Genomic DNA, 19687 nt, shown 5'->3' with positions numbered 1-19687 from the left:
ATTAGACATAACACGCTCTTTCCCCCTAGGTGCGTCAATATTTCTGTCATATTATTATTATTTTCTTAGAGGGCCTCTCAAAGGCTTGAAGCCTGGCGAACCATTTTGTGACTTGAACGGTCTTTGTTTGCCTGAGTCTCATCTGACATGCCCCTTTGTTAGCCTGGCCAGAGTCCCCTTCTCCCCCCTTGCTTCTGTCAATATTGTTGCAGTTAATGTCTCATCCTAGCTTTCCTTCTTTGTAAAGAAGCGAGCAAAGGAGATATTGAGCAGTTCAGCCTTCTGTGTGCTGTTTGCCAGTACAATTTGTCCTTGAATTGAACTCCATTTCCTGGGTACTGTTTTGTCTGGTAGCTTTCAGGTCCTTTGTAAGATTTCTGCAGCAACCACACCAGTCTCTGGGCTTTTCTGCCATTGTGTTACATAGGCTTGGCCCATGATGATATTGGGTGATGCTGGTTATAGGTACTTTAATAGTGAGGAAATTCTTTTTCACCCATTACTTGGGTGATCCTATCTCTCCCCTGGCCTGGCACCCAAATTTGGGACATGGTTTAACTTATTCTGAGCCTATTTAAATCAATATCTCTCCCTCTCTCTCTCTCTCTCTCACACACACACGCACGCACCCCCCCCCTTTGAAGGTCAGAGACTGCCAAAATGTCTCCCTGATCCAGATATGTCAAGTGAGAGCTTTCACATGCCCAGGAAAAAATCTGAGGCTATGAGAGTGCTTGACCTCACATTTGAGGCAATGTTCAGAATTGAGAATAGGGGGTGGAGGGGGAGAAATACGGTTCCGTTCACACTTAAAGCTAAATCTGCTGAACTTGCACTTTCGTAAGCAGTATAAGAACCGAAACGTAGCCATCCTTTGAAATTTGCATTCATCCAGATGCGGTTCTCCAACCAAACAATGTTTACAGAAACGCATTGTATTAGGGGAGGTTGCTGGCGGCTGCATACAAAAATGTGTTTGTTAAGAGAAGTTTGCACTAAAATGCTAGTGACTTTTCATTAGGGTTTTTTGGGGGTGGGGGGATTGCAAATGGTTGCAGAAATACGAAGAACTGTATTTAAGACTGGAGAGAGGGGAATGCAGAACTGAGGGAACTGAAATTGAGAGACACGTCTATCCCTATTTGAGGAAAAGAGTATTTTCCATCCCTCTAGCCATTTTCTGTGGGTACCGTATTTTTCGCTCCATAAGACGCACCAGACCATAAGACGCACCTAGTTTTTGGAGAAGGAAAACAAGAATAAAATATTCTGAATCCCAGAAGCCAGAACAGCAAGAGGGATCACTGCGCAGCGAAAGCAGCGATCCCTCTTGCTGTTCTGGCTTCTGGGATAGCTGCGCAGCCTGCATTTGCTCTATAAGACGCACACACATTTTCCCTTACTTTTTAGGAGGGAAAAAGTGAGTCTTATAAAGCAAAAAATACGGTACTTTAGATTCTCTCCACACACACCCAATCTGATAGAACAGGTCTTAAAGCGGCAGCAACAAGGCAAACCATACGGGAGCAGGAAGAGGAGCGGAAGGGTCTATTGCTGGGCTGTGTACTGATTCTATGACATCCTAACTGAAGCTGCCTATGGCCTTGTTTCTCCTACTCTGCTGGTTCCGGATAGTCCTCAAGTCACAGATCAGTGAGTAACAGAATCGGGGCAGATGGCATATTGCAAACAATCACCGTGGGTCAAAACCTGATCCAGTTAATCTCTCTCAGTAACCTCCCCCCCCCCCCCCATGTTGATTTAGTGTTATGCCATTAACTCAGCCATGGGGGAAGGTGCCATCTGGAGGAACCTTGAGTCACTCCGCTGAGTCGTCTTGGCTGGTGGGGGACAATTAACATGGATGACTCAGCACCAGCAGTCTGAGTTCAGAAGAGTTTCTCTCGGATAACACCTGCTTGGCAGGAATTCTGTGGCCCCTTGTCTGTGACATGATCAAGATGGCACATATTGTGCATCCTGCTGACTTGTAAATATGCAACCCTGCCTAGGAGCTAGAATTCAGGAGATTAATCTTCACACACCTTGGACCACCAATTAAGAAGCAACTCTCCCTGCTTTCCCAAAGCTCATGTCTGCATTTAATAAAAAGGCTTCCTCCCTTTTCCTCATCCAAACTGTTATGGGATTAAGGGGGCCACTCGTGCGTAAGCGTTTAAGCCCTCCAGGCTCTGCAATTCAGTTTCTAAATTCTCCCAGTCCGCGGAGCCATGGGTGCATGGCTACCTCAATCGCTGGCAGAATCCATCAGTGGGCGCTTCTGGAATTTACGCCAACATAAGAGTTCCTTAACGGAAACTCTCCGTCTGGATTCTCTGCGTGACAGTTTCCTGCGCAGAGTAGGCGTCCCCAGCGGAGGTCCTGAGCCCTCCCCGCTGTTCTCACTGGAAGCATCTTGGAGCCATCCCTCCGCCTGAGTTTCTGCAGGAACTCTCCCTCTCCCCCTGCTGGTTCCTTCCTCAGCATCTGAGGGTCTCTTAGCCTCCTTGAGCCCTTCCACCACCTGACTCTCCGATGGCAGTTCCCTGACACAAACCCAATCTTTTCCTTGCACATTTCGATGAACCCCTGACAGACAAATTAACCGCAGACAAGAGTAACACAGGAATTGCTGTACAGTGTGGATGGTTTTATTTTTTCACTTTATTGAGGCAAAAATAACAGGTCGCACAGTCAAATAGAAACAATTCTGTAGCCATGTAAAACTTCTCTATCTCGTAAACTAAGCTGTCAGGAAGATCTGTCAGGGAGCCCCAATTTCTCCTTAGAAAATAGCAGGGATGGAATCGTAATAGAATGCTAACATTTCATGATGACAGAAGAAATTATACAGGGAGTTGAATCCTTCAGAAGAACAGTCCAAGATTGCCCCAATGGTTCCCACCTTTACGTTGTCAGGAAACTCAAGTGTATTTTGATAGCTTCATTTGTAAATGTAGAACATATCAAACACCAACATTCCATAATGGTAGGATGGATTATGCTAAACCAATGGGAGATTGAACAGGAAGGCTACTCAAACCGGATACTTCCCACCTTTTCAAAATACCAGGAAATCCAAATGTCTTTCAAACATAACTTTTGTAAATAAAAGTATCTCCAAGTATTGTCTTTTCTAGACCAAGTGATCAGACCTGTTTTTGAATGTTCTTAGGTGTGTTCCTTTGTAAATGGAGGTAATTAATTGGTTTAAGACATTTACAAGTCTTAAAGAGGCAGGGGTGCAAAAAGTATAAAAAGTGTATGTAACATGAAACTGCCTTCCTTTTCCTGCAATATTGGTCTTGCTAACAGACAATAAAAGTTCTCCTTTATTAAGGGGGTTTTGCTTTTTAGCATCATGGGTGTAGCCAAGGGGTGGGGCAGGGGGAAGATGCCACCCTAAATCAATCAGAATCAATACAAATCTGAGGTTCTGCCCCCCCCCCCACAAAGGCCTGCCCCCACAAACAAAAATCCTGGCTAGGCCCATGTTTAGCATGGTCTTTCATATAATTCAGGTAAAATTCTCACCCAAGAAGAAGCTAATTTTTCCACTACACTCTCAAGTTCAGTGAAATATTTTTTTGGGGGGGATGGAGTTGCAGGTTTCAGAAACTTGGTGTATGCTGAGCCTGGCAAGGAATTTTTAGAAGGAAGAAGAAGAAGGAGAATAGGAAGACAGCCACCTCATTAAATACAGACCCTCCAAGTATCCCTATTTTCCAGGGATAGTTCCAGATTTACAGAAACTGTCTCGGTTTCTGATTTGATCCCGGAATGTCTCGCTTTCTCTTAAGACGTCCCTATTTTTATCAGAGAAATGTCAGAATGCATGGAGCTATATAACCCCAGAGCCAAGGAGATAAATAACTATAAAACCTGCTGCTAGCAGAACTTCAATGAGTGAGGGTCTCGTGGCCACAGCTAGTTGATCTTCAGGGACAATTTTTGCAGATCCTTGTTCTAGGTCCCCATCTCCTACCAAAGGAAGTGGATGGGTGTGAGACTTCTGTTGCAACAGAATATTAAAGACCTGCCTTGCTTTACTGGTTCCTGCCTCAGCTCATTCATCTCTGAACAATGACAGACTTGGTGGAATCTGACTGGACCTAATGGTCAGGGGTGCCTTTACCTTTTTTTTTTACTTGTGTATTTAGTTTATTTTTCGTGTTTGATGGCTTTGTAGCTATTGCTTTTGAGTGATTCATAATAATAAAAACACAACAAACCACAGTGATTTAAAACAATCTTCAGCAAATAATCCTGCAAACGACACCAACAACCTTCGCAAACAACAACAAAGAGCAGCAGTTTTACTGTTCCAGAAATACAACAACTGCTCTCTGGAAAGAAGAGGTTTTGCCTGCCTTCTGTAAACAGGAGAGGTGGGGGACTAAGCCAGAGGAGTTCTTTAACTGCAGTGTCATCACTGATAATTGCTAGGAGACAAACAGCCTGGAGCTAGACATTTTGTGGCGAAGGGGCCTAAGCTGGGGTTGGAAAATCAGCACTGGACAAATGGAACCTAAATATAGATAGTCTGATACACATCAAATTCATTTAACTACAATATATGTTACTTACAACTTAATAGAACTAAATTGCTGGTGCTTATCAAGTGGGTTTGCATTCGTTGGCTGGAATACACAATGGCCAGGGCACTGAAAGGTGGGTGTAGGAGGTTTAATTCTTGCTAAGCAATTGCACCGAATTCTCACTCTGTGCTTCCCCCTGGATCTCCTCTAGTAAGACTGGGGATGCTGGAGTATGGTTACCAGATTTTTTTTCTATGAATCCGGGGACACTTTTTTTTTTTGAAGCTGAGTAGCAACAAGGAGTTAGTAGTGGGGATAGTGAGGCAAAAGACTCTGGGCCCAAGCACACATGAATATTGTATAAAGGTGCAAAGCCTTTCTTTCGCACCCTGTGAAACATAAATGCACAGAGTTTTTTAAAAAACTGGGCAACGGCCACCCGCCCGCGACTCCCGAGCCTCCCCCAATCTCCTCCCTCTTCCCCCTTTGTTTTGACTGATTGAAGGAGGCTCAGGAGTCGCGGGCGGGTGGCCGCAGCCCCATTTTTTAAAAACTCTGTGCATTTATGTTTCACAGGGTGCAAAAGAAGGGCTTTGCACCTTGCCTGGCAGAGAAACCGTGTGCCCTGCACACCTCCTGGGCAACGGCCGCCCGGCCACGACTTCCAAGCCTCCTCCAATCTGTCAAAACAAAAGGGGAAGGAGATCTGTACCGCCGGACATCCCCGGTTCCCCTTCGGCAGTGGCGGCAGCAGCAAGCAGCTCCTGAAGCCAGCCAGAGCCAACTGCGCTACCAGGCTGGCTCTGGGCTGCTGAGACTGCCGCTGCCACGTTTCCTGGGGACAGATTTGCAAATCGGGGGACATTCTGGGGATAGATTTGCAAATCCAGGGACTGTCCCCGGGAACCGGGGATGTCTGGTAACCCTATGCTGGAGGAACCAGACCCCTGCAACTCTTGATACAAACTGACCTGATCCTATCCCATACTGGTCCAAGAGGTGTAGAACTTAACTATCGGCTGGATCTGGGACTTCTGTGAGCTGTGAAATGCAGCTCTTGACAGCTAAAATGCAGCCCAGTGACAGAGCATGCAGAAGGTCTCAGGTTCAGTTCATGGCATCACCAGACAGGACTGGGGGCAAGTCCATCTGGAAACCCAGAAGAGCCACTGCCAGGTACAGTAGATGATACTTGTCTAGATAAGACACGGGTGGCGCTGTGGTCCAAACCACTCAGCCTCTTGGGCTTGCCGATCAGAAGGTCGGCAGTTTGAATCCGCATTATGGGGTGAGCTCCCATTACTCTGTCACAGTTCCTACTAACCTAGCAGTTTGAAAGCATGCCAGTGCAAGTAGATAAATAGGTACCGCTGCAGCGGGAAGGCAAACAGCGTTTCCATGCCCTCTGGTTTCTGTTACAGTGTCCCATTGTGCCAGAAGCAGTTTAGTCATGCTGGCCACATAATCTGAAAAAGCTGACAGTGGACAAATGCTGGCTCCCTCAACCTGAAAGCGAGATGAGCGCCGCAACCCCATAGTTGCTTTTGACTGGACTTAACCACCTAGGAGTCCTTTACTTTTACCTTTTACTTGTCTAGATAGAGCAATGGTTTGACCTGGTAGGAAGCAGCTGCCTGCGTTCCTTTTTCAAACACACATTCTGAAAGAAAATATGCTTAGGAATCATATTTCAACATGCATTCAAGTTTGGGCTTTCTTTTTTAAAGGCAAATAAATGTGGAAACTCATGTCTCCACTCTGGGGGTGAAACTGACAAGGCCTGGCAATAAGTTGGTCTGTCCACCGCTATGAGAGACTTCCTTGTTCTACGAAGGAAGCTAATGTTACAAAAGTTGGGTGCCTCCCCCTCTCTCAGCCAAGCAGTAGCAAGAGCCCATGGGATTCCAGGCACTCACTCCGGGTCTGTGTTCCTTTGGAGAATTGAGACACGGCGCAGACCATCGTATGGTTTATTTACCTGTTTACACCTTCAGTCTGCGGGGAGGGAGTCCAGATCTTACAGCATGGCCATTGCAAGAGAAGCTTGTCCCCCACAGCAGTGCAGCCAGCCTTCAGCCAGCCTGCCCAAGATGGATCCCAATCTTTCTTCTTCCATTTCTCCCCACAACACCCTGCTAAAACCTCTCTTTTCCTGTCACCTCACACCCAGTTACCATGGCAACCTTCCAAACCCACAGTCCCTGTTTGCACCTCGGGGCAAGGGGGAAGGACAGGTGTTTTTGCATCTCAGGCTCTCAGTGGCCTGTATTGTTTCTTAATGGCCCAAGCTTGGCTAGGTCGTTTTGTGTAGCAGCTTGTATTTCTCCCTTCACATCCCAAATAAACAAAATTCTACCATTTATTAATTTATGGGGTGTTTTTTTGGGGGGTTGGGGGGTCCCCCCAGAATCTACATGTAACACTAAGCATCGCCCCCCAAAAGCCATTACAGTTACAGACGCTTCAGGTTACAGACGCTTCAGGTTATTGACTCCGCTAACCCAGAAATAGTACCTCGGGTTAAGAACTTTGCTTCAGGATGGGAACAGAAATTGTGTGGCGGCAGCGGGAGGCCCCATTAGCTAAAGTCGTACCTCAGGTTAAGAACCATTTCAGGTTAAGAACGGACCTCCAGAACGAATTAAGTTCTTAACCCGAGGTACCACTGTATCTGCATCATGTGACTGCAGCTCGCTTTCTTTCTGCATGTGTTCATTTTTGAGTGTCACTCTCCAAGTGTATTTGTGCTGTGCGCACCTACTTAATCTTTTAAGGTGCCAAAAACATAGTTTGTTTCCTACAATCATCATTTCTGCCAGCCCAATACCAGGCCACTGCATCGTGCACCAGCTGCTGATTGGACAGAGGACATGGGAAGGAGATAAATGAAAAAACTCCTGACTATGATATTTTAGGGCTTCTGAATTTGAACAGAGTGACGCCTGCAAAGTCTTCCTGATCACGCTGAAACAGTACAGGCTGTAGCTGGCATCCCTGGGTGACTGCTCACGTGGCTCTGTCTCAGCTGAGAGCCTCAGCCAGGCAAACGAAGGTGACATCTTTCTCTCTGGTGTTCAAAGAAGAAGAAGAAGAAGAAGAGTTTGGATTCACTCCCTTTAAGGAGTCTCAAAGCGGCTGACATTCTCCTTTCCCTTCCTCCCCCACAACAAACACTCTGTGAGGTGAGTGGGGCTGAGAGACTTCAGAGAAGTGTGACTGGCCCAAGGTCACCCAGCAGCTGCATGTGGAGGAGCGGGGAATCGAACCCGGTTCACCAGATTACGAGTCCACCGCTCTTAACCACTACACCTCGCTGGCTCTTGAAGATATATTGCTTCAAGCTCTTGTGCCTTAAGACATTGAGGATGCAATCCTATGCATAATTTCTTGGGGGAAATTTATTAGAATTAGCTTGTATGGGACCTGGGCAAGCACAGTAATATGTTTAGCTCAGTTGAAACTGAAAGCTGCAGTCCTGGGGCAACATTAAGAAGGGCAACGTAGGAGATGGACAGAACTGTCCCATGGGTTGTAAACCACTGGGAAGGCTTTTAAAAAATCAACAGTGCTGCTCTTGTGCATTTAAATGCAAGATAACTTTTGAGCTGTCATTTTCAGTTCCCTCTTAGCACCAAGTGCCTGGGAAACAAAAGTAAAAAAAATAATAAATCACCAAACTTTGCAATCAACCTGCTGCATCAGATAATTTTGTTGATTTTTCTTGCACATTAAGAAAAGGAACAAATGCTGCAATTGTTGTATATTTAAAGAAACACAGATTATTTTAGCCCTACACATGAAGAGAACTTGCTCTATACAGGACTGCTGCTAAGTTAAAAGAAATAATGGTACATGAGTTTTAATTAATCTACATTTGTTTGTGATTTGCAGACCACAAGATTTGGTTTGGACCCCACTCTGGAAAGCAGACCAACTTAGTCTGAAAGAATTTGAAGGCTTTCCGATTTAGCTCATGGTCCAAAGCTGAACTCTAATTCAGCAAAAGGGCTTATTGCCTTCCCTATGCATTATAATGCTGAAATTTTTAATGGATTTTTTTTGTAGAAATGGGTGAAATTTACAGACATGGCGATGGATAGAGCCTGCCAACTTGCAAATAGAACCATTTTTGTTTTTTGTTTTCATAGGTACCTTTTAAATTTGATTTGGTGACAGAGAACTAACAGGGGTTTACTTCTCCTAGTGGTTTTGTAAGTAAGAGTTTTGTTATTAATATGGCATTGAAGAGGAGCCCCTAGGATAGTAACCTGCTAAATTTCAGAAGGATGGGTGCTGGGACTAGCAAACTGATAAATGAAAAAACAGCTGCAGGCTTATGTTCTGTGGATGTGTGGGCACATGGCACAGAGGCAGAAATAGTTGTATATTCAGCGTTTTCCAAACAAGGGCTGCTAGCACAAAACGATCATAGAGGGCAGAACAGACAAGAGCAAGGTGATTTATTACTTCAGTGTCCCTTCCCCAAAGCATTTGTGATTGAAGATCCCTGTGAAATTTGTTCCTTCTGATTAGAAACTAGAGCTGTCCGTCACAAAAGAACTCTCTGCACCGTGGTATTTTCCTTATAGGACAAACCTGGGGAGATATGTTTGCAATTTTGCAGGCACTTTTCACAGTTTTTTTTTAAACACATAGATCTCAGAGGTCCCTGTTTTGGCTTGTGGCTCTTCAGAGAGATCCTTCTTCAGCTTGGACAAACCCCAAATCTGTTTGATGTGACCCACTTCATTTTGGTGTTTGTCTGAAACAAATGTACAAGCCTAGAGTGAATGTAATAGTTAGAAAGAAAAAGCATACTTTTTAGTCTTCCTCACTTCTGAGTGGCGAGAGGTCCAGGGAGAAACACTACGTGGTTTATTTCCTTTTGAGTATGCTGAGATGGCAAGATTAACAGGGAAAGTTAGGAATCACGATGACCAAAAATTTAAGAGAGAGTGGGATATATTTAGACAATATCTAAAAGAGCACTGTAAACACCTCAGATATTTGTCAGGCCTTGAATGACTCCTGCAATGTGACATAACTTATGGAAATTGTTATGTACTGAAGTTCTCACCCTGGGCCAGCAGGGGGATACTGTAGATAGTTATGCAAATGAAGGATCGAAAGTGACGTTCAGTGATTGGATAGTTTTAGAAAGTTGTTACAGTAACGTTGTACTGGAGCTCTATATAAGCAGGCTGACTGAGGCCTTCAGTTCAGTTCTCTTCTGGTCTCTGAATAAACAAGAGCTGTTTGAAGAATCACTGTGTCGTCTGATATGTTCACCTACAACTTAACAGAAATAATGGGTAAATATAAACTAGAGATTATTCAATATGCAGTTAATACAGAAATGTAGAGGACCCATGTTGGGGTAGAGGGTAGTCTCAATACTTCATTATACAACTTTATTTCCAACACTTCAGTATTTCTTTTGTGTATATTTTTGATGGAGAACGATAACTGTGATGTATTTAACCCCCCCCAATAATTATTAAAGAAAAAAAAAGAAAATTGTAAAATATATTATATATTTCCTTTTGGATGTGAGAGCACTGAAGAACTTTGGCGTGCTTGTTTTATTTATAAATGTACACACAGGGCACAGTGAGGGCAAAGAGTAAATGAGAAGAAATAAATACCGTATTTTTTGCTCTCTAAGACTCACTTTTTCCCTCCTAAAAAGTAAAGGGAAATGTGTGTGCGTCTTATGGAGCGAATGCAGGCTGCGCAGCTATCCCAGAAGTCAGAACAGCAAGAGGGATTGCTGCTTTCACTGCGTAGCAATCCCTCTTGCTGTTCTGGCTTCTGAGATTCAGAATATTTTTTTTCCTTGTTTTCCTCCTCCAAAAACTAGGTGCGTCTTGTGGTCTGGTGCATCTTATAGAGCGAAAAATACGGTAAATCAGCTGCTCCTGCTTCAGCTTTATATAGAGAGTAAACTGCAAGAATGGCTTAGGCCACAGATACAGGCACATATCCTCTAAAAATTATTCACTCTGTTTGCTGGCAGATTTTTTTATGGGGACGAACCCAGTTCACCTTCTTTGCTTACACCCATTTAGCTTTTCGTTGTTGTGGCTGCAACTGGCCACCGTAAGTCTGTCACAATTCCCCCACGGTCACTATGGGGCACGTACGTGAGAAGTGGCGATTGCCATACACATGAAAAACTGGTGGGGAATACTTGGAGAAATTCTGCAAAGTGGCCCTTTTATAGTAAGGAGGGTTGAGAGGGGGGAAAAAGGTTTTTGAGAAATTTCAGCTCAACTGTAGCTTAAGCTCTACCAGCTTTTATTTGACTCGAAAGCAAAATGGCTTGAGTTCTTCCTGCCACCCCGAAACCCCTAATAAGCATGGATCTCAGTCTACATTACCGCAGAACACATTTGCATTTCAATTCTAAGCCTGTTAATTCAGAAATAAGTCCCACTGAGTTAAATGGGTCTTACTTTCTGCGACAGCAGAGGGGTTCTTATTTGGCCTGCAAGGCTGATTTCCTCAAGCTGTGCTGCCACGCTTCCCACCCCCTATGTCAAGGTAGAGATGTGGCTGCAAAGGAACAGATTCATTTTCTGCAGTCCCATGCAGTTTGGATGCCACAATAGAGAGGTGCATCATGTTTGCCTGGAAGGGTCTCCTCCTCCAAAGCAGGCTGGGGGGAGATGACGAGAGCCAAAGACAGCAGTTGGGGCATGAGAAAGTGCTCTAGATGCTTCTGAGCACAATTCAAAGTCTTGGTGCTGACCTTTAAAGCCCTAAACGGCCTCCGTCCAGAATAGCTGAAGGAGTATCGTTCCATCGTTCTGCCCGGACAGTGAGGTCCAGCGCCGAGGGTCTTCTGGCAGTTCCCTCACTGTGAGAAGCCAAGTTACAGGGAACTAGGCGGAGGGCCTTCTCGGTAGTGGCACCTGCCCTGTGGAACACCCTCCCACCAGATGTCAAAGAGAAAAATAACTACCAAACTTTTAGAAGACATCTGACGGCAGCCCTGTTTAGGGAAGCTTTTAATGTTTAATAGGTTATTGTATTTTAGTATTTTATTGGAAGCCGCCCAGAGTGGCTGGGGAAACCTAGCCAGATGGGCGGGGTATAAATAATAAATTATTATTATTATTATTCCACGGGTGGCACAGTGGTTGAAACCACTGAGCTCCTTGGGCTTGACCACCAGAAGGTTGGTGGTTCAAATCCCCACGACGGAGCGAACTCCAGTGCTCAGTCCCTGCTCCTGCCAACCTAGCAGTTCGAAAGCACGTCAAAGTGCAAGTAGATAAATACCGGAAGGTACCGCTACGGTGGGAAAGTAAACAGTGTTTCTGTGCACTCTGGCTTCTGTCACGGTGTTCCATTGCACCAGAAGCAGTTTAGTTGTGCTGGCCACATGACCCGGAAAGCTGTCTGTGAACAAACGGTGTCTCCCTCGGCCTGAAGCGAGATGAGTGCTGCAACCCCAGAGTCGCCTTTGACTGGGCTTAAACGTCAAGGAATCCTTTACCTTTTACCTCTAGATGCTGCCGCATCAACAGGCTCACTTCCAAACCACTGGCAGCTTCCTAGCTGCCCTTTCCCCATCTCTGGTGAAAGGCAGCGAGCCCACGCCGAACCGCTCTTTGTAGATATTGACTGAAGATAATAAAGGAAAAGGATTTATTGTTGGCACAAGCTTTTATAAACTGGGCCGTCATAAATCGGCTAGTCTTTAAGGTGTCACAGCCTCCCAGTTGTTTTTGGCTGCTGCAGGCAAGCTCGGCTACTGCATTGGAAATAAATGGAAAGCACCCTGAGTGGGTCCAAAGGATCTTTCATTCAAGTAAACCCAGGGGTCCAGGAGTTGGGTGGGTGGTGTGAATTACTTGTAGGGACAGGGCTGGGCTTTCCCCCCATCACCTCCACCACCTCCTCATTCCCTTGAGGCTGGAATGGAACAGAATCCGGAAATGCGAAAATGGTTCAGTGGTTCTTTTGAGTGTGGTAAGGGATTCCTTCTTTTTTCATCTCGATCCTTCAGAGAGCTGGACTAAAGAGACTATGAGCCAGATCCAGACAACTTTTGGAGCTGGCCCACTGAGATCAGTGGAGCTTAAAATAGTCACAAATGGTTCATGAAGAACCTCTGATTTTTTTCTTCCCCAAGTCAGAAATATTTGTCTACTTCAGGTAATGTCCTAGAACCACAGGATTCCAGGAAGCAAGAGACGAAGAAAGACCAAACATATTGGTTTCTACCAGAAGACTTTAATTAATGAAGCTCACCTCAGGAAAATTGAAAATAAGAATACAGTGGTACCTTGGTTTACAAACTTACGTAATCTGTTCCGGAAGTCCGTTCTTAAACCAAAACCGTTCTTAAACCGAGGCACGCTTTCCCTAATGAGGCCTCCCACAGCTGGTGCCCTTCTACTGTTCAGATTCCATTCTTAGACCGAGGTAAAGTTCTCAAACCAAGACACTATTTCTGGTTTTGCAGAGTTTGTAAACCAAATCGTTCTTAAACCGGACTGTTTTTAAACTGAGGTACCACTGTATAGGGACACGGATGGCGTTTTCGGTTAAACCACAGAGCCTAGGACTTGCCGATCAGAAGGCCAGAAGGCGTTTCCGTGCGCTGCTCTGGTTTCGCGAGAAGCGGCTTAGTCATGCTGGCCACATGACCCGGAAGCTGTACTCCGGCTCCCTCGGCCAATAAAGCGAGATGAGCGCCGCAACCCCAGAATTCGTCACGACTGGACCTAATGGTCAGGGGTCCCTTTACCTTTACCACAGTATAAGGGCAAGAGCCAGCAGTCAGCCAGGTTGGGTATTGTCAACAATGTCTAGGCAACACGATGACCATATACATATGTAACAGACAATCTTTATAGAACAGATACTTGGCCTGGTCCTGCTGTCACTCACCACCCTCCCTGCTGGACTTCTTGGGTATTTCAGTCCTAGATGGGTGTCACTGCTGCTTTTGAATGGAAGACAAGCTTGGCTTCTATCTGTGGTGGCAGCCTACCATTGTATAATTACCCAAGATGCACTGTCCTTGAAGAGGGATCTACAAAATCTATTGCTCTGGTCCTATTGGAACAGTAGATCTATAAAATTAATTTGGAGATTTTATACATTTATTGGCCAGGGCTGTAGATTTGGGGCAATTCAGCATGGCAGGGAGCAACGCAGATGGGATCCAAACTTGGCTCCCATGGAAAAGCAGGAACAACACCCATCTACCCCTAAAATAAGCACCCAGGGATCTCCTGGGGAGTGTGGGGAGGGGTGGCACCAGTCGAGAAGCCCTTGGGCACTGTCTGACCTACAACCACTGGCACAGTCTGAGAGAGACATGTATGTAGCCCATGGCTGCAAGAAAATGCGACATTTAAGTTGAAAACATTTCCCTTACCCTGTGCCAGATAAAAATGGTGTAATTAACCTCAAGTGAACCCCGTTTTTTAATGATTCAACTCACAGCCCCCTATATTTGTTCTTCATCTTCTTTGCATATGATTGGAACATCCCCCCTCCCTTCCTTACCTTTTGTGAAATGTTGTGTCTGATTACATTTTTTTATTTGACAATGAAGCTGATTGAAATCTGAGTAGAGGTTTTCCTGGGTGTCTGAAGGGTGAAGGTTGCAATGGACCAACACATCTCCATGCAGATTTGGCTAGTTCTCCGCGTACACCTGCCTAGAGAAGAGCTGAGGGAAAGCCTGCTGAAATTCAGCAGGGAGCTGTTGAAAAGCTGCCTTGTCTGAATTAAAGACACACTGAGTCACATGTATTGTTGCTCTGAATTTGGCCAGCTTGATCACTGCGAATGGGTGGTCAGGGAGCTGACAAACACATTAATATTTTGTAATGCTTGTGCATTGTTTCCCGAAGGGGCAATTCACCTGCAGGAGGAGAGTCGAAGATCATTGCTCTGCATGTTTGTGTCTTGGGAGGGGGGGAAAGCCCATTTGCAGTTTGATCTTCGCGAAAGGGAGCGTCTGGGAGCTGAGAGTTGCTAGCTTGTCTTAGCTGGAAACTGTGGGACGGTCTGTACACAGAGGCTCTGCTTAAATTTGCAATGTTCAAAAGATCCTGGAGGTTTCCAATGCTCTCTGTTCCAAAGAAAACTAAGCTCTTGTCCACAGTGGAGTTTAATGTGGATTTGAAGCCGATTCCTTTTTCTCTCCCTTTGCAGCATCCTCATCAGGTTCTCCTCTTCCAAGTGGCAGCCTGCGCTTCCCCTCCTCTATTCAGATTTCTCAGATCTGCAGATAATCCAATAAGAGGTGCAAGAGGTTTCCCGGAGCAGCAGCCTCTGCTTACAAAGCTCTGTGTCACTCTCGCTGTGTGTTTAAGGCTTCTCTTGGCTTATTTTCACCTCCAGAATGGGTGAAGGCTGCAAAGGAGGGCTTCTGACATTTAGGGTTCTGTTGCTGAAGGGTGGTATACAAATTTAATAAATAATAATAATAATCTGCCCATCCCATGGCATTAAAGCATCATAAGCTTCATATACAGTGGTACTTCGGGTTAAGTACAGTGGTACCTCGCAAGACGAAATTAATTCGTTTTGCGAGTTTTTTCGTCTTGCGAATTTTTCATCTTGCGAAGCACCTCTTCAAGCAATGCACCCTGGGTAGTAACGGTTTTAAGAAAAAGGAAACAAACTTGCAAGACATTAAAGAAAAAGGAAACAAACTTGCAAGCCCATAGGGAAATTTGTCTTGCGAAGCAACTCAAAAAACGAAAAACTCTTTCGTCTTGCAAGTTTTTCGTCTTACGAGGCATTCGTCTTGCGGGGCACCACTGTACTTAATTCGCTACGGAGGTCCGTTCTTAACCTGAAACTGTTCTTAACCTGAAGCACCACTTTAGCTAATGGGGCCTCCTGCTGCTGCTGCGCCACTGCCACATGATTTCTGTTCTCATCCTGAAGCAAAGTTATTAACCTGAGGTACTCTTTCTGGGTTAGCGGAGTCTGTAACCTGAAGCGTATGTAACCCGAGTACCACTGTATTGGAGCTCTCAGGGGTGTGTGTGAGGGCTTATGTCAGGGGTAGGCAACCTAAGGTCCGTGGACTGGATGCGGCCCAATCGCCTTCTCAGTCCGGCCCGCAGATGGTCCAGGAATCAGCGTGTTTTTACATGAGTAGAATGTGTCCTTTTATTTAAAATGCATCTCTGGGTTATTTGTGAGACCTGGTGTTTTTACATGAGTAGAATGTGTGCTTTTATTTAAAATGCATCTCTGGATTATTTGTGGGGGCATAGGAATTCATTCATATTTTTTTGGCAGGGGGTTGGATTCGATGGCCTTTGTGGTCTCTTCCAACTCTATGATTCTATGATTTTTCCAAAATATAGTCTGGCCCACCACATGGGCTGAGGCATGGTGGACAGGCACACAGCTGAAAAAGGTTGCTGACCCCTGGGTTATGTGAACCATGTTAGGATGTTAGAGGCAAAGCTCTGCGAGGAAGAGAAGCAGAACTTGTTGCTATCTCCCACCCCCCTTCCTTTTTTTTTTGGCTGGGTTTCTACATCTGCCATCTTTTTGGCAGGCAGAAATTCAGCATGTGGGGCGCATTTCCTTTCAATATTGCTGTTGGATTGTTTGCAGTTACTGAGAGCCTCCATTTGATCATTGCAATGGATTGCTTTGGAGTCATATCTGCACCAGGTAACATAGTTTTTAGTTCCCCAATTCCCACCCCACCTCTTAGTTTGCCCGACCAAAGGTGGCAACCCTAGGCCCAGCACAGGCCTTGCATTGTAGCTCCAAAGAAAGTTGAAAGGATGGCTGTAATTCTATTTCCTATCAGACAGGCTCTTGACTCCCCAGTCCAGCCTCCTTCAGACCTTGGCGGTCTGTGGGGCAATGCAGAGGCCTTGCACTCTGTTGCTCCAAGGGAAGTGGGGGGTGTCAGCTGCTCTGTCTGTTTCTTAGCACCTCTTGCTCTCAGCTGGAGTCCGCATCACAAAGCAGGACAGGCTTCTGAAGCCTGCGTTGTGACTGGCTGCCTGGCACAAAGCAGCCAATCCTGCACCAGGTGGGTGTTGCCAGGAGGTGCCAGAACTGTATATAAAGCAGGCCTTGCGCCCTGTTTCCCCAGTTGGTTGCAACTGAGCCCCTCAGGTGAGCCTGTGCATTTGCCAGGGGCTGCCTGCTGCCTGTGGGAACAAGAGAAGCCCCCCAGGGGGATCTGAGAGCGGCTTGAGCTCCCCAGCCCCCCTTGATGTTGGGCACGAAGGGCTATAAGGTCAGTTGCTGCATCCCTGTCCAAGTACAGCTGTGGGTTGTGATAGGAATTTTGAGGTCTTAGATATATGTTAAATGTTCATAAGTGTACCAACCAAGCACATACATAGATCAGCAAAGGAAGACCGACCCGAAACCATTTTTGATACCCAGGCTGACCAAGTGTTTTCTCTGCAAGGTCAGGGGAAAATGGAGAAGCCTCCCCGTTGTCTTTTTCTTCACAAATCCCGTCTTAAGGGCACATTTAAGATACGAATAGGGTGTGAGCCTGTGACCTGGCTCGGGAACTAAGTATTTATCATTACAAAAGACTGGCCAGGCTCCCCAGGCAATCCAGTCAAGTGACCATTAAACAGGTAACCTGGCAGACAGGAGATAAACAAAGCACTCAGATTTCTGCTGTAGACCACCCTTTCTGTGATGTATGTGTGATGTTTCTGGGGGTGGTCTTGGACTCCAGGGAGGGAATTTAAAATGTCCATATAAGGGCAGGCACACTTTTGTTCTGGGTTCCTCCTCCCTCCTGCGTGTGGTGAGTGAGGACCCTGTTGCAACAGATCAATAAAGATCAGGCTCACTAGCTGCTTTGCTTTTCAATATTCTCTGGTTGGCCTCTGTTATTTTCTCCTACCAATAGGGAACCTACATAAGGACTCTATATGGGCTCTTGGATACCCCATAAGGGAAAATGGCAGATTTTTGTTTACAACAGGGTGGGGAAGGTCTGCTTGGCCCCAGAAGGACATGACTTGCCTGTGGACATAACTCAGGCCTTTCCTTGGGCCTTGCAAAATGTGCCTTGTTCTTCCACATCCCTTCCATCGGGTGTCTTGGCTTTTTGAGGTTCCATAATCTGAAGACAGAACTTGCTCACCTTTGAAAAAAAAATAATCAGTGTCAGCTGCTTTAGGAGACAACATCTGTCTGAAAAGCAGGATAAAAATAATAAGAAAAACTGCGCATGTAAAAGAAAATGTATACCACCACCCTTGAATTGCATGGGATTAACATTGTTCTAACCGCTAGGCCACACTGACTCACCTAGAACCTTGGCATGATGGCTGTGCATTCCATGTCATTTACGGCTGTTGCCTAGCAACGGAGCTTGTGACCGTTTGAACGGAGGTTCTGGCATCCTCAGCACCTCCAGGTTGGTTCTAGTGACCTTCGCTCAGTCACTACATTAGAAGATGGCATCCAAAAGACTCCTCAAGGTAAGTGGACGTTGCCATGTCCAGTGGACCAGAATGTAGATTAATGGCATCACCAAGTTTGACAAAGCGATCCAAAGTCAAAGAAAGGGCTGAGCTTTGCGCAAGTTTTTGGAAGGCGAGAATGAATGCTGGAAAGGAAAATTTAGGTTTCTGTACTGCAGTCGATTGAATATTATTTTGAACAGAGCATTCCTTCTATTATATGCATATGTGAATCTGAGAGAGGGTTCATTTATATCTCTACATAATGGATATCAGATTTATACTATAGTCTGATTATTATTACTCTAGCAGTGCTCGGTGGCCAAAGCTCCCTTCCCCTTCCCCGCTCTGGGGCAGCCCTCTCCTCTCCTCTCAGCGTCTGGCTCAGGGAGGCCCCTTTGTATCCCCTCCCTCCGGGGCTGCCTGGGCTGGGGGCGGGGGGAGAGAGAGAGAGAGGGAGAGGGAGAGGGAGAGGGAGAGGGAGAGAGATGGGCACTCCTAGTTGGCTCCCAGCTTGGGGGGGGGGGGAGAGAGAGATGGGCACTCCTAGCCATAGCTGTCAAGTGTCCCTTATTTGAAGGGACAGTCCCTTATTCCAGCGCCATGTCCCGCTGCTGTCCCTTATTGATGGATGTCCCTTAAATGTCCCTTAAATGATGTCCCTTAAATTTCAAAGGAAGCAGCTCCTCTCCCTCCCTCCCTGCCGGCCAGGGAGGAGGGAGGCTCCAATTGTGTTGCTTGGCTGTGTTGCTCACCCAGTAAGAAGTCTAAGAACGACTGGGGGGTGGAGCTTGCATGCCTTGTGTGTGGCTAGTTAATGCAAGCTGAGAGGTTTTTTGAATGCTGGGTGCCATTTTGTTGCAAAGTGCAAAGCCAGGCCAGGGAGCCATCTTAAGTTGAGGCTGCATAGGCCTTGTGGTGCATGTGATTCAGATTCTATTCATTTGAACCTCTGGTTACAAAGTTGGTTGGACAGTGTTCTCGAAGCTACCAGCATGAGTTTGACCAGACTGCAGGAGGGCAGGAAGACTGGAGTGCCTGGAACAGGTGAGGCTGCAGGTCCCTTATTTTCAAGGCTGCTGGTCCCTTATTTTCAAATCTGTAAGTTGACAGCTATGCTCCTAGCTGGCTCCCACTTGGGGGGGGGGGGAGAGAGAGAGAGAGAGAGAGAGGTGGGCACTCCTAGCTGGCGCTCATCTCGCTTTATTGGCCGAGGGAGCCGGTGTACAGCTTCCAGGTCATGTGGCCAGCATGACTAAGCCGCTTCTGGCGAACCAGAGCATGGCACGGAAATGCCGTTTACCTTCCCGCCAGAGCGGTACCTATTTATCTACTTGCACTTTGACATGCTTTCGAACTGCTAGGTTGGCAGGAGCAGGGACCGAGCAACGGGAGCTCACCGCGTCGCAGGGATTCGAACCACTGACCTTCTGATCGGCAAGCCCTAGGCTCTGTGGTTTAACCCACAGCGCCACCCGCGTCCCATTTCTGGGTTAGCAGAAGCGTCTGTAACCCGAGGGACCACTGTAACTAGTTCTTGCTGCATAGCATCACTTGCTTATAGATTTCTTTCTCTTTTACACATGCATACATGAACACACATATCAGATTAAGAAAAAAACCCAACCCTTCCTGTCTGTTGCCAGATTTAGGCTTTATCTATAATTTCTGGCTTTGCTCTGCTGTGAGCCTCTTGGATTGTTTTTATGA

The 19687-nt window shown here is 46.1% G+C and overlaps 1 long non-coding RNA gene across 1 annotated transcript in view; it reads right to left on the bottom strand.

The window, feature by feature from the left end:
- The window catches only part of LOC310848924, an 87767-nt gene that overhangs the window by 44340 nt on the left and 23740 nt on the right, over positions 1-19687 (bottom strand). The window lies entirely within an intron of this gene.

Source organism: Podarcis gaigeae (assembly GCF_964106915.1).
Source record: "Podarcis gaigeae genome assembly, chromosome: 7".
Classification (NCBI taxonomy): domain Eukaryota; kingdom Metazoa; phylum Chordata; class Lepidosauria; order Squamata; family Lacertidae; genus Podarcis; species Podarcis gaigeae.
Note: the sequence above shows the minus strand (reverse complement) of the source record. Positions and strands in the feature narration are given on the sequence as shown.